The sequence below is a fragment of the Mustela putorius genome, unplaced genomic scaffold, assembly GCF_011764305.1.
Source record: "Mustela putorius furo isolate JIRA1106 unplaced genomic scaffold, ASM1176430v1.1 tig00003853_pilon_pilon_pilon, whole genome shotgun sequence".
In the NCBI taxonomy this organism is placed as follows: Eukaryota; Metazoa; Chordata; class Mammalia; order Carnivora; family Mustelidae; genus Mustela; species Mustela putorius.
This window is the reverse complement of record NW_025422005.1, coordinates 74947660-74960271: the sequence shown is the minus strand read 5'-3', so window position 1 is coordinate 74960271 and position 12612 is coordinate 74947660. Positions and strand designations below refer to the sequence as shown.

Sequence of the window (12612 nt, the reverse complement as noted above, 5' to 3'; positions counted from 1 at the left end):
CAATCTGAGGGTTTTGAAGGGGCGGGGGGTAGAAGGTTGGGTAAACCAGGTGGTGGGTATTAGAGAGGGCACGGATTGCATGGAGCACTGGGTGTGGTGCAAAAACACTGAATACTGTTATGCTGAAAAGAAATTAAAAAAAAAGAATACAAAAAAAAGGTCAAAAGACAAACAGCACTCTGAAAATATATTTTCAACTGGTATGTTTCTATGCTACAATATAAAAGAAATAAAACTCAGCATGTGAGTAGTTAATAGAAAATAAAACAAACAGAAAAATACATGATATTCAGCTTTACTCACAATTACAGAAGTGAAACTGAAACCACTGGCTATAATCTTTCACTTCTCAGGAAAAGAGTCTCTCTCACATGGGAATGCAAACTGTATCACTTCTATTGAGAGGCTGTCCTAATATTTCTTATATTTTAATGCAGTTGTGCCTTGATATAGCATATTCATTTTTAGAAAAATACATGTGCAAAGTTACATACACACACAAACACAAATGAGATCCACTGTGGCACTGCTCTTAATGGAAAGACCGGTAATACAAACGTAAATTTTTATAAATATAAGTGGTAGTATAAAGTAATACATATATGGAGTAGAATTCTGCGTGGTTGTTAAATAATCTGACAACAGGGTTTACATACACTAACATAGAGCAATCTTCAAACTATACTTTAAGGCGAAAAAAATGAGATGCAATATCATATATACAGATAGTATGGTTTCTATGGAAAAAAACTCATGAGAAATAGTAACAGTGGTTCCTTCTGGGGAGAACTGCATGGGATTAAGAATGAGAGGAAAACATAAATTTTGTAAAGGAAGCTTACATTACCTATTCATAAACAAGAAAAGAAAAGTATACTGTAATACTACTTCTAAAAACTAATAGGAATGTGAAATTGACCACTAATGATAACTTGCTCATTGCTCCTACAAGTCACATCAGGCAATCCAATGAGGGGCTTCAGGCTAAGAATCACAGTAGTGGAAGACACCAACATTGCATCCTAATCTTGTTTTCACTTTGGCCTTGGTTTTTTAATCCCTATATTCACTTTAAAACAAAGTTATCAAGTTCCTGGTGACCCTCTGAAATCTCAGCTAGAGTGGCTTCTATTTTCCATCCCTGAATTACACCTTTAAAGTGTTATAAGCAGAATTACCAGAAAACGAGAACATGTGGGTGAAAAGGGTCCCCCCCCCTTAAAACATTCAGTAGTGGCATCTCTCCCATATTCAGGGCAGATGGGACAACCCTCTATCGAAGAACTGGAATTCCAGTAGTGCCGGGGATGAGGCACCCTGACACATGGAGGACAAGTGTTGGCACTTGAGCATCAGAAGTCAAGCTGATACAGGAAGAGCTGAGAAGCAAGGTTAGAGGGACAGCCTGATAGACCTGACCACGAAGAATTCAGATGATGAATTGAAGACAATGGTCAAGAGGGATAGAGAGAAAAAAATCAATGAAGTCAGTTTATGAGGAAGCTGTTGATTTATAGACCCATTCAAGTGTGACAACCCCCAGCTGTGATGTGAGCCAGTTTCATACCCTGAATTCATCACCTGGGGTAAACCCAGGTCCTCAGGAAAAAGGGCCCTGAAATTTCAGGTCAAGAATAATGAAAATGATTTCTTCTGCCCTCCCTCTAGCAGACCCTGGGCCATTTACTCAGGTAGACAAGCCTGGGGATATGGGGATACCGAAACATTTAAAAACTTTTGATTTGAGATCCAAATTGGCATGGATACCAAGATACTAGCTAGAATCATAATGTCAGTCCCCTGTTAAAGTGGGACACATGGGTCCTGGTAATAAAGAGAGTTCTTCCTCAGCACAACTAACTAGGATCTAGTATTTGCTTCCAATTAGACAATCAAGTTCATCTGAGTACAGGGAACATTTTTCTGTGCATTTTCTCAGAGTATGTTCAGAAGTCAAATGTGCTAAAATAGCTTTTAAAAGACCAAAGAATGATGCATAGTAAATTTCAGTTGTAAGAATTACAGTGTAATAGCTACTTTGCATTTTAGACTAAGAGACCAGACTAAGATCTCCAAAGCAATTTAAAGACTGGTGGAGGGACGCCTGGGTGGCTCAGTCGGTTAGGCCGCTTGCTGCCTTCGGCTCAGGTCGTGATCCCAGGATCCTGGGATTGAGTCCCATGTGGGGTTCCTTGCTCAGCAGGGAGCCTGTTTCTCTCTCTGCCTCTGCCTGCTTGTGCTTTCTCTCTCTCTCTGACAAATAAATAAATACATAAAATCTTTAAAAATAATAATAAAAAATAAAGACCGGTGGAACCAAAGAAATATTTCTGGTGAATTCTCCTCCCCTGTGACCTTAGATGTCACAGTAGCTGTGCCTCTATGAGGATGTTAACACATCTGCTCCAGAGATTTTCAACTGCTTTATCCAGCTATGACTTCAAGTGTTCAGAATGAAGAGTAAGAGATTTCTCTCTTAAAAGAGGCCACCATAATGAACATGAGGCCAATAAGTTGGAGACTTGGAAAAGCAAGCTATTCTATAGAATTTCCTGCCCCAGTGAGAGCGTGAATCAAAGAGATGTTCCAATCCCTTAGACTAGAGGCAGCCTATGTGGTGGGGCTGAATAATGACTCACCAACGATGTTATCATATAATTTCCAGAACTTATAAATAGGTTCCCACGGTAAAAGGACTTTGCAGATGTAATTAAATTAAGGATTTTGAGATGGGTCCATGATTCAGATGGACCCAGTGTAATCACAAGGTCCTTTAAGAGGGAGAGTAAAAGTCAGGAAAAAGTGAGATGACTATAGAGAGTTTGGGAGGGACTACCCCTTGTCTTTGAAAATGCAGGTTGAGCCAAAGAATAGAATGTACCTTCAGAGGCTTCAAAAGGTAAGGAGACACTCTCCCTGAGAGCTTCAAGAGGGAAAGCATCCCTATCAACCCACATTTGACTTCTGTTTCTCAGAACTGCAAAAGAATAAATTTGTGTTATTTTAAGCCACTAATTTTGTGGTAATTTTTACAGCAGCAATAGGAAACCAATACACCATGAATTAAAGAACAAAAAGAAAAAAATGCTTTGGGGATTCCTGCATGGTTCAGTAGGTTAAGTGTCTGACTTTGGCTCATGTCATGATCCCAGGGTCCTGAGACAGAACCCTGTGTCCTTGGGCTCCCTGCTCAGTGGGAAGCCTGCTTCGCCCTCTCCCTCTGCCCCTCCCCTTGCTCATGCTTGTGTGCTCTCTCTCTCTCTCTCTCTCAAATAAATAAATAAAATCTTTGAAAGAAAAAAATAAAAATGTTTTTAATATTTTTAATGAATAATTTTATACATGTAATTTTCATATGCTTTAACTATTCCTTTATTTGGACTGTCTGCTTAGCTCTCATTCTATACTTATCATTGTCTGATCCCTAGAAAGAAAGAAATATGATAGGTAAAGTTATTTTTTTCATGAAGCTTACACTATATAGGGACTTTATTTTTTTATTTTTTTTAATATAATTTTTTATTTTTTATAAACATGTATTTTTATCCCCAGGGGTACAGGTCTGTGAATCACCAGGTTTACACACTTCACAGCACTCACCAAAGCACATACCCTCCCCAATGTCCATAATACCACCTCCTTCTCCCAAACCCCCTCCCCCCAGCAACCCTCAGTTTGTTTTGTGAGATTAAGAGTAACTTATGGTTTGTCTATATAGGGACTTTAAAATAGAGGATGCTATCTAGCAATAAGAAGTGAATTTTTTTTTTTTCTTTTCTGGCTAGTGATTATCTGTTGGAATAGGAACCAAGTTTTTCCTTACATTTTGCTTCAATCTAATTTATATTTCCTGGAAATAAAATTACATGCTTCTTCAAGAGATATTCATTTTTGAGTCCTAAGAACCTAACACATTACCATGAAAGCATAGTAAAACCCAAGGTGCATGGTGATTGAAAAAATGAATAAAGAGATGAATGGTTGCTTGAACAAGTAAGGGTAATACTGTTTATCATTTCAAGGGGTAATAAATATCTCTCCTGTAACTCACTGCCAAGAAAGTAGACTTTTGCTGAAAATGTGTTCTTGGATCTGATGGGAAAAAACCACAGAGAGGTTCCCAAGTAGTAGGATGACATTGACTAGACATTGACTAGGATGCATCAGACTAGTCTGATGCAAGGCTCTATATGACTGGACTGGGGGAAGCAAGTACAATATGCATGTTCCCTCACAGAGCAGGGCTTGGGCCTGATAGTTCTGAATCCCAGAGTCCCATAGTAAGACTAGCACAACAGGTTTCTGACCTTAAGTAAACACTCTAAGCAGCTTTCCATCTTAAGTCTTAGTGATTATCTTGCTTGCTTCAGTTAATATCTGGAAGCAGTATAAACAATGGCAATATAAATTTAAAAAACCCAATCTTTTCTGATGATAATTTTCTGTAAACTCCTAGATGAACTGTTGTTGTTCTGTATGTCCAGAAACAGCCATCTGTTGAAGGGAGGATGGTACTTGATCTGAGAGGCCATCAGAGAAATGAACCTCCCTTTTTGAAAATCTGTTTGCATATGGGCATGAAAACATTTTAAAAGATTTTGCTTGAGAACTGTGAGTTTAAACCGACCTCACACATCATCATTCTAGCATATGTGTCCAAGGGATGTAGTTAGATATCAGTATATTTTAAGTGCACTGAGATATAGGCTTTTTCATTGGGAGACAGCCATTCTGGTTTTGCCTAGTGTTTCCTATAACAGGCTAAACATTATGGTCACCTGGCAGGAGTGTGGGTTGTTTAGAAAATACTGCCACTTGGGCACTCTTTAGATTAATTAAATCAGATGAGGGCAGGAGAGGGAATTATTGGTACTTCCTCTACAGCTAGGTTGAGAACCAGTGGTCTATCATAATATACATTACAGAGATGACTTGAGGTCATGGAGGAAAACTGTCTCCCTGCACCTTTTTAAAGGACCAGACATGCAGTGTTCATTCCATCCCACTTGCTGCTGCTCAGGGTTATGTGATATGATGGGAGGCTGTCACCTCCCAGCACCCTCTAGTTCAAGTGGAGAAGCTGAAATCCCGCAGAACTGAAACCAATAACTGGTCCCTCCTGGCTAGACTATCAGGCCACCTTCTTCCTTATCTCTCCATTCTTCCAGCGCTATTTTGAATTAGAGATGGAGAACTTTAGGCTTATGGGTAAGTTGCATGTAGCAGAAGGCTTAAGAATAAGCATTTCTCATTCTCATCACTGCAGGGCAGTGAGTTCAAGAGCAAGCTCTCAGCTGCCTCTCTCAGCCTCAATCCCTGACTCTCCTCCTACCCTGCTGTCTCCCTTATGGAAGCTGAAAGAAACTAAGGACATCAACACTGCCACAAAGGAAATGAGCAGATGATAAAACCTGGGACACCAAGGAAAAGGCCAGAGAGGCCAAACAAATATGAGACAAAGTTAGATTTCACAGCACTTAATACCATGAAGAAAGAGAAGGTCCTTTCACCATGAGAAGCTGTCTGTTCATCAGGAGTACATCAAAATAAAAAATGCTTATGTATCAAAAACAGAGCTTCAAGATGGAGGAAGCAAAATCTGACAGAACGTCCAGGAGAAATAGACAAATTGGTAATTATAGATGGAAATTTCCATACCTCTATCTCAATAACTGCTAGGAGAAGCAGATGGAAAATCAGCATATAGAAGACCTGAAGAACTTTATTGACTAACCTGTCCTGATTGATACTTATGAAAGATTTCACCCAACAATGGCAAAATACATATTCTCTTCAAATGAACATAGAACATTTCCCAAGGTAGAATACATAATGGGAGGAAATAAAACATGTTTTAATAATTTATTTTTTTAATAATTTGGCTAGATTATTTTAGTGAAGTTTCTTTCCCCCTCACTGTGAAGTGTCTGGTATCAGGCCTCAGACAGCCCATCCTTGGCCATGCACACAGTCACCCTGGGACGGCAGAGATTTTATCAGGCTTTTCTTTGTCTCTTTCCCTAATCTCTCTGTCTTCCATTACTGGTATCACAACCAGCTGGCAAAGCTCCACTAATTTCCAGCTGATGGCTCTATGGTTTTTGACAGTGCCTTGGGAAATAATTGCTCCAGTCCGATCTAATCAAACTCAGGGAAGTATCATTTTTGAGGCCAGTTTTTGGGGTTCTGAATGCAGAAAGGCTCTTAACTCCCTTTTTTCTGGTTCTCTCTGATGAATTAGCTGGCCTATGCTGCTTTTATTTAAGAGGAGTATATAATTTCTTAATTGATTACTACCCAAATTGCCATTGGTTTTGACAGTGTTCTTAGGCTTGGACTCCCCTAAAATTGGTTCCAAACAAAGTCAGTTCCTCTGGAGAGAGTTTCAGAGTCTCCCCCCCGACTTAATTTTTTATTTTTATTTTATTTTTTTCCACCAAACTTAATCACTAAGTTGTACAGACTTTCTCCTTTTGATGTAAGCCTTCTCACATTTGTGGCTAGGCTCAACTAGTTTCCCAGAGAGATATATATCAAAAAAGATTGAGCAAAAATCTGGCTCTTTTTTTATATCAGTTTTTTGCATGAAGGCTCCAAGTAAGATGCTCTTCAGTGTGGCCAAATCAATTCAAGATTGTTCTGTCAAGATTTAAAGTTCCTGTGTATATTAACTCCAACAGTTTCTGAAATCCATCAGCCTTCACCCGACTCTGATCAAGGAAGGCATTATTCTCAGAAGTGCTTCTGTAGATCACACCAAAATACTCACTAAATGAAGCAAACATATTCCTATGAGCTTTACTGGAATTCCCTAATCACTACGGTGCAGTCACAAAGAAAACCTGCTTCCTGTTGTTTGTTCATTCTCTCTAAAAGGTGCTCACAGTGGTGTGAAAACTGTGTTTTGATATCAGTGTTCTACTTTTGTTCTAGAGCAATTTTACTTTTGTTCTAGAGCAACCCATAATCTAGAGGGTTATGGACCCTCCCCTCTCTCCACACAAAATCTCTGAGCTGTGGTCCAGGGAGGGTAGAAGTGGTGAGATAGTGGCCCACTTCCCTCTGAGTTACACTTCTGCTTTAAAGCAGGGTGCTGGGCAAGGCCAGTAGCCAATTGTTTTCTCTCCTTGTTCTCCTGAAGTGGAACCTCTGCCCCGTGAGTGAACCATGAAATTGTGATCAGGATTCCAGTATTCTCCACCTGCTGCATGGGCCATAGCTCTTCTACCCAATCAGTGGAGAATGGGTAGAGGGAAGAAGCCCCTCACTTCTTAGCTGCACTCATTAGGAAATTAACCTCTGCCACTCAGAGCTGAGGGTGATGAAGAATGGTGGTGGTCTACCCCTCTCCATGCGATATGTTGTCCCTTGACTGGAAGCTGAGGGTAGGGAGATCCTTGTTTTCTTGGTCACACCTACCCAAAATGGATGTTGAGCTGGGAGTGGTTGGCGGGGGATGGTGTGGGTAATGGCTTGAGTGCCATGGACTCTCATTGTTTTTTCCAAAATTTGGTAAAATTTCTTAAATAATTATTTATTTGCTCTATGTCCCTAGGGCAGCATCCAGAGGCTTTAAATGGTTGCTATTGTGAACATCACTGCTATGAACTTTGGGGTGCATGTGCCCCTTCTTTTCACTACATGTGTATCTTTGGGGTAAATATCCAGTAGTGCAATTTCTGGGTCATAGGGTAGCTCTATTTTTAATGTCTTATGGAACCTCCATACTGTTTTCCAGGGTGGCTGTATCAGCTTGCATTCCTACCAACAATTCCTTTCTCCACATCCTTTCCAACATTTATTGTGCCCTGTCTTATTAATTTTGGCCATTCTAACTGGTGTAAGATGGTATCTCATTGTGGTTTTGAATTGCACTTCCCTGATAACGAGTGATGTGGAGCATTTTTTCATGTGTTTGTTTTGGCCATTTGTATGTCTTCTTTGAAGAGTGTCTGTTCATGTCTTCTGCCCATTTCTCAACTGGATCTTTTTTGGGTGGGGTGTTGAGTTGAGAAGTTTTTTTTTAGATCTTGGGTATCAGCCCTTTATCTGCTATGTCATTTGCAAATATTTTCTCCCATTCTATAGGTTGCTTTTTAGTTTTGTTGATTGTTTCCTTCACTGTGCAGAAGTTTTTTAACCTGATGAAGTCCAAATAGTTCATTTTTGCTTTTGCTTCTTTTGTCTTTAGAGACATGTCTTGAAAGAAGCTGCTGTGACTAAGAAGAGGTTACTGCCTATGTATGGTGTAAGCAAATGGTCCAGTTTCATTCTTCTGCATGTAACTGTCTAGTTTTCCCAGCAACATTTATTGAAGAGACTGTGTTTTCTCCATTGGCTATTCTTTCCTGCTTTGTCAAAGATTAGTTGACCGTAGAGTTGAGGGTCCATTTCTGGGCTCTCTCTTCTGTTCTATTGATCTATATGTCTGCTTTTGTGCCAGTACAATACTGTCTTGATGATTACAGCTTTGTAACAGAGCTTGAAGTCAGGCATTGCAATGCCCCCAGTTTGGTTTTCTTTTTCAACACGATTCAGGGTTTTTCTGGTTCCATACAAATTTTAGGATTGTTTGCTCCAGCTCTGTGAAAAATATCAATGGTATTTTGGTAGGGATTGCACTGAATGTGTAGATTGCTCTGGGAAACACAGACATTTTAACAATGTTTATTCTTCCAAACCATGAGCATGGAATGCTTTTCCATCTCTTTGTGTCTTCCTCCATTTCTTTCATAAGTGTTCTGTAGTTTACAGAGTACAGATTATTGAACCTCTTTGGTTAGGTTGATTTCTAGGCATCTTGGGAGTTTTGATGCAATCGTAACTGGGAGGGATTCCTTAATTTCTCTTTCTTCAGACACATTGTTAATGTATACAAATGCAACTGATTTCTGTGCATTGATTTGGCATCCTTCCACATTGCTGAATCACTGTGTGAGTTCTAGCAATTTGGGGATGGAGTCTTTTAGGTTTTCTTTTCTTTCTTTTTAATTATTTATTTTTTTGACAGAGAGAAAGAATACGCAGGAGGAGCAGCAGAGGGAGAGAGAAAAGTGAGCCCACTATTGAGCAAGGATCCTGCTGTGGGGCTCCATCCTAGGACCCCAGGATCATGACCTGAGCCAAGGCAGATGCTTAACTGACAGACCCAACCCAGGCATCCCACTGGATTTTCCACAAAGTATCATACCATCTGCAAAGAGAGAAAGTTTGACTTCTTTGTCAGTTTGAATGTCTTTTATTTCCTTTTGTTGTCTGATTTCTGAGGCCAGGACTTCTAGTACTTATTCTGAACAACAGTGGTGAGAGTGGGCATCCCTGTCATGTTCCTGACCTTAAGGGGAAAGTTCTCAATTGTCCCCCACTGAGAATGATACTTGCTGTGGGCTTTTCATAGATAGCTTTTATGACATTGAGGCATGTTCCCTCTATCCCTCTACTCTGAAAAGTTTCAATCAAGAAAGGGTATTGTATTTTTGTCAAATGCTTTTTCTGCATCTATTGAGAGGATCATATGATTCTTGTCTTTTATTAACTGCTCTATTACATTGATTGATTTGCTAATGTTTAACCACCCTTGCATTCCAGGAATAAATCCCACCTGGTCATGGTGAATAATCCTTTTAATGTACTGTTGGATCTTATTGGCTAGTATCCTGGTGAGTATTTTTGTGTCCACCTTCATCAGGGATATTGGTCTGTAATTCTTTTTGATGGAGTCTTTGTTTGGTTTTGGGATCAAGGTAATACTGGCCTTATAGAAGGAGTTTGGAAGTTTTCCTTCCATTTCTATTTTTTGAAACAGCTTCAGTAGAATAGGTATTATTTCTTCTTTAAATGTTTGGTAGAATTCCTCTGGGAAGTCATCTGGCCCTGGACTCTTGTTTTTTGGGAGGTTTTGATTTCTGCTTCAATTTCCTTGCTGGTTATTTGTTTGTTCAGATGTTCCACCTCTTCCTGTTTCAGTCTTGGAACTTTGTAAGTTTCCAGGAATGCATCCATTTCTTCTAGATTGCCTAATTTGCTGGCATATAGTTCTAACAATTACCTGTATTTCCTTGGTATTGGTTTTGATCTCTCCCCTTTCATTCATGATTTTATTAATTTGCATCCTTTCTCTTTTCTCTTTCATAAGTCTGGCCAGAGATTTGTCAATCTTATTAATCCTTTCAAAGAATCAGCTTCTAGTTTCCTTGATCTACTCTACTGTTCTTCTGGTTTCTATTTTATTGATTTCTGCTCTAATCTTTATTATTTCTCTTGTCCTGCTTGGCGTAGGCTTTATTTGCTGTTCTTTCTCCTGTTCCTTTAGGTGTAAGATCAGCTTGTGTATTGGGGATTTTTCCAATTTTTTGAGATTAGCTTGGACTGCTATGTACTTCCTCTTAGGACTGCCTTTGCAGTATTCATAAGTTTTGAATTGACATGTTTTCATTTTCATTAGTTCACATGAATTGTTTAAGTTCTTCTTTAATTTCCTAGTTGACCCATTCATTGTTTAGCAGGATATTCTTTAATCTCCAAGTGTTTGAGTTCCTTCTATATTTCTTCTATTGTGGTCTGAAAATATGCAGGGAATCTCAATCTTTTGGTATCAGTTGAGACCTAATTTGGGACCCAGTATGTGATCTATTCTGGAGAAAGTTTCATCGGCACTCAAGAAGACTGAGTATTCTGTTGTTTTAGGATGGAATGTTCTATATATATCTATGAAGTCCATCTGGTCTAGTGTGTCATTCAAAGTTTTGTTTCTTTATTGACCTTTTGCTTAGATAATCTGTCTACTGCTGTGAATGGGGTGTTGGAAGTCCCCTACTATTAATGTATTATTATCAATGGTTTCTTTACTTTGGATATTAATTGGTTTATGTAATTGGCTCCTCCCACATTGGGGGCATAGATATGTACAATTGTTAGATCTTCTTGGTAAGAAGTGGATAGACCCATTGAGTATTACATAGTGTCCTTCTACATTTCTTACCACAGTCTTTGGTTTAAAATCTAATTTGTCTGATATGAGGATTGCTACCCCAGCTTTCTTTTGAGGTCCACTAGCATGAACAATGGTTCTCTATCCCCTCAACTTCAATCTGGAAACATCTTTCAGTTCAAAATGAGTCTCCTGTAGACTCTATTGCTTATACTTAATGAGCCTTGAGGTGAATCCTCCACAGGTCTCTATGTAGCAATGAACTGAATCCTTACATAATTGACTTCTATCAGTTAAAAATAACACCTCAGTCAAAAATGAGTTTTGATCATTGTCATTTTTCCTATAGAAACATCTGACTCACCAGTGGTACTTACATGTATAAATTCTGGGCCATAAGAGTCTAGGTTGTTTTTTAATATTTTTTAAAAAGATTTTATTTATTTATTTGAAGAGAGAGAGTGTGCATGAGAGAGCACAAGCAGAGGGAGTGCCAGAGGGAGAGGGAGAAGCAGGTTCCCCACTGAGCAGGGTTCCTGACATAATCTAGGTTGGTCTTTAACAATCACCTCAGGTGATTCTCTTATACATAAAATTTTGAAAACTACTTCTGAAGAGGCTTGAACTTCTCTACTTTTTTTTATTGGGAGTTAAATGTCCCATGGTCCATTCAGAACTTTGACACCACAGGCCAGGTTTTTAATTTCAAAAATGCATTAAAATTCACATCTTCCCACAGCTCCCTTTAATTCACACTCTGCAGGGGAGACTACACAAACCAGTGATTATTATTTGGCTATTTGTGGCTCATATTTTCCTTTTTTTTTCTTTTTGTTGAGGAGTTTATTAGGGAAATATAAGAGGCAAAGATACCCCAAGTGACAGAAAGAAAATTCTGAAAATGTCCCTTCAAGCCAAGTGGGGGCCTGACCTTTACCTCCCCCAAAGGACAAGAAACTGGTTGGTTAGCAACAACATTCTCTGGTGACCACCTTGGCAGGGCATAAGTGTCTCAGCCAGGACTGCCTCCCAACCCCCACCACAGGTGAAAAGGAGACAAAGACTTCTTCTAGAATCAATGCAGAGGCAATGAGAGCTGTAAGGAAAGTCTGAGAGAAAGAGAGGTTGGGGAGGACCTTAAATTAACAAAGAGTGCCAGGCATCTGGCTCTGAGTGCCTCATACACTGACAGATAGTTCTACAAAATGCTACTTAAAAGATAAAACACCTAATGTTGGTTCCAAGAGCTTCCCTGGATGACTTCTCACATGCCACATCAACTCCAATGTACATGGCAGAAGCCAAAGTCCACGCTTTTGGAAGAAAAAAAAAAAAAGACAAGAAAAAGCCCTGTTGCTCTTTAAGGAAAAAAGAAGGAGCTGAGGCTGCTGGGGCCTTTCCCACATCAGCCTATGTTCCATGAAGCAACTTCCCAGCAGCAGCATGGCGTAGCTCTAGGTGAGGGTCTCACCTTTTGTCACCGGCACTTCAATGTACTCTATTCTCCATTCCAGGGCTGTCAATTTCTCATTTAGTGTTGTAAGTCTTGAACAACAAGACATATCAAATGAGCTGAGAAAGTCTGCAATTTTCTTAATGCTGCTGGTGATGACCTCAATGTATTCTTGGTTCGCCCAGTCCTAGTGAATCTTCTGCTGCACCAGATCCTCTTGACCTGCCAT

The 12612-nt window shown here is 39.5% G+C and overlaps 1 pseudogene; it reads right to left on the bottom strand.

Annotated features, from left to right (window-relative positions):
• Positions 1-11391: 11391 nt before the first annotated feature.
• Positions 11392-12612, bottom strand: LOC106005793 (annotated as a pseudogene).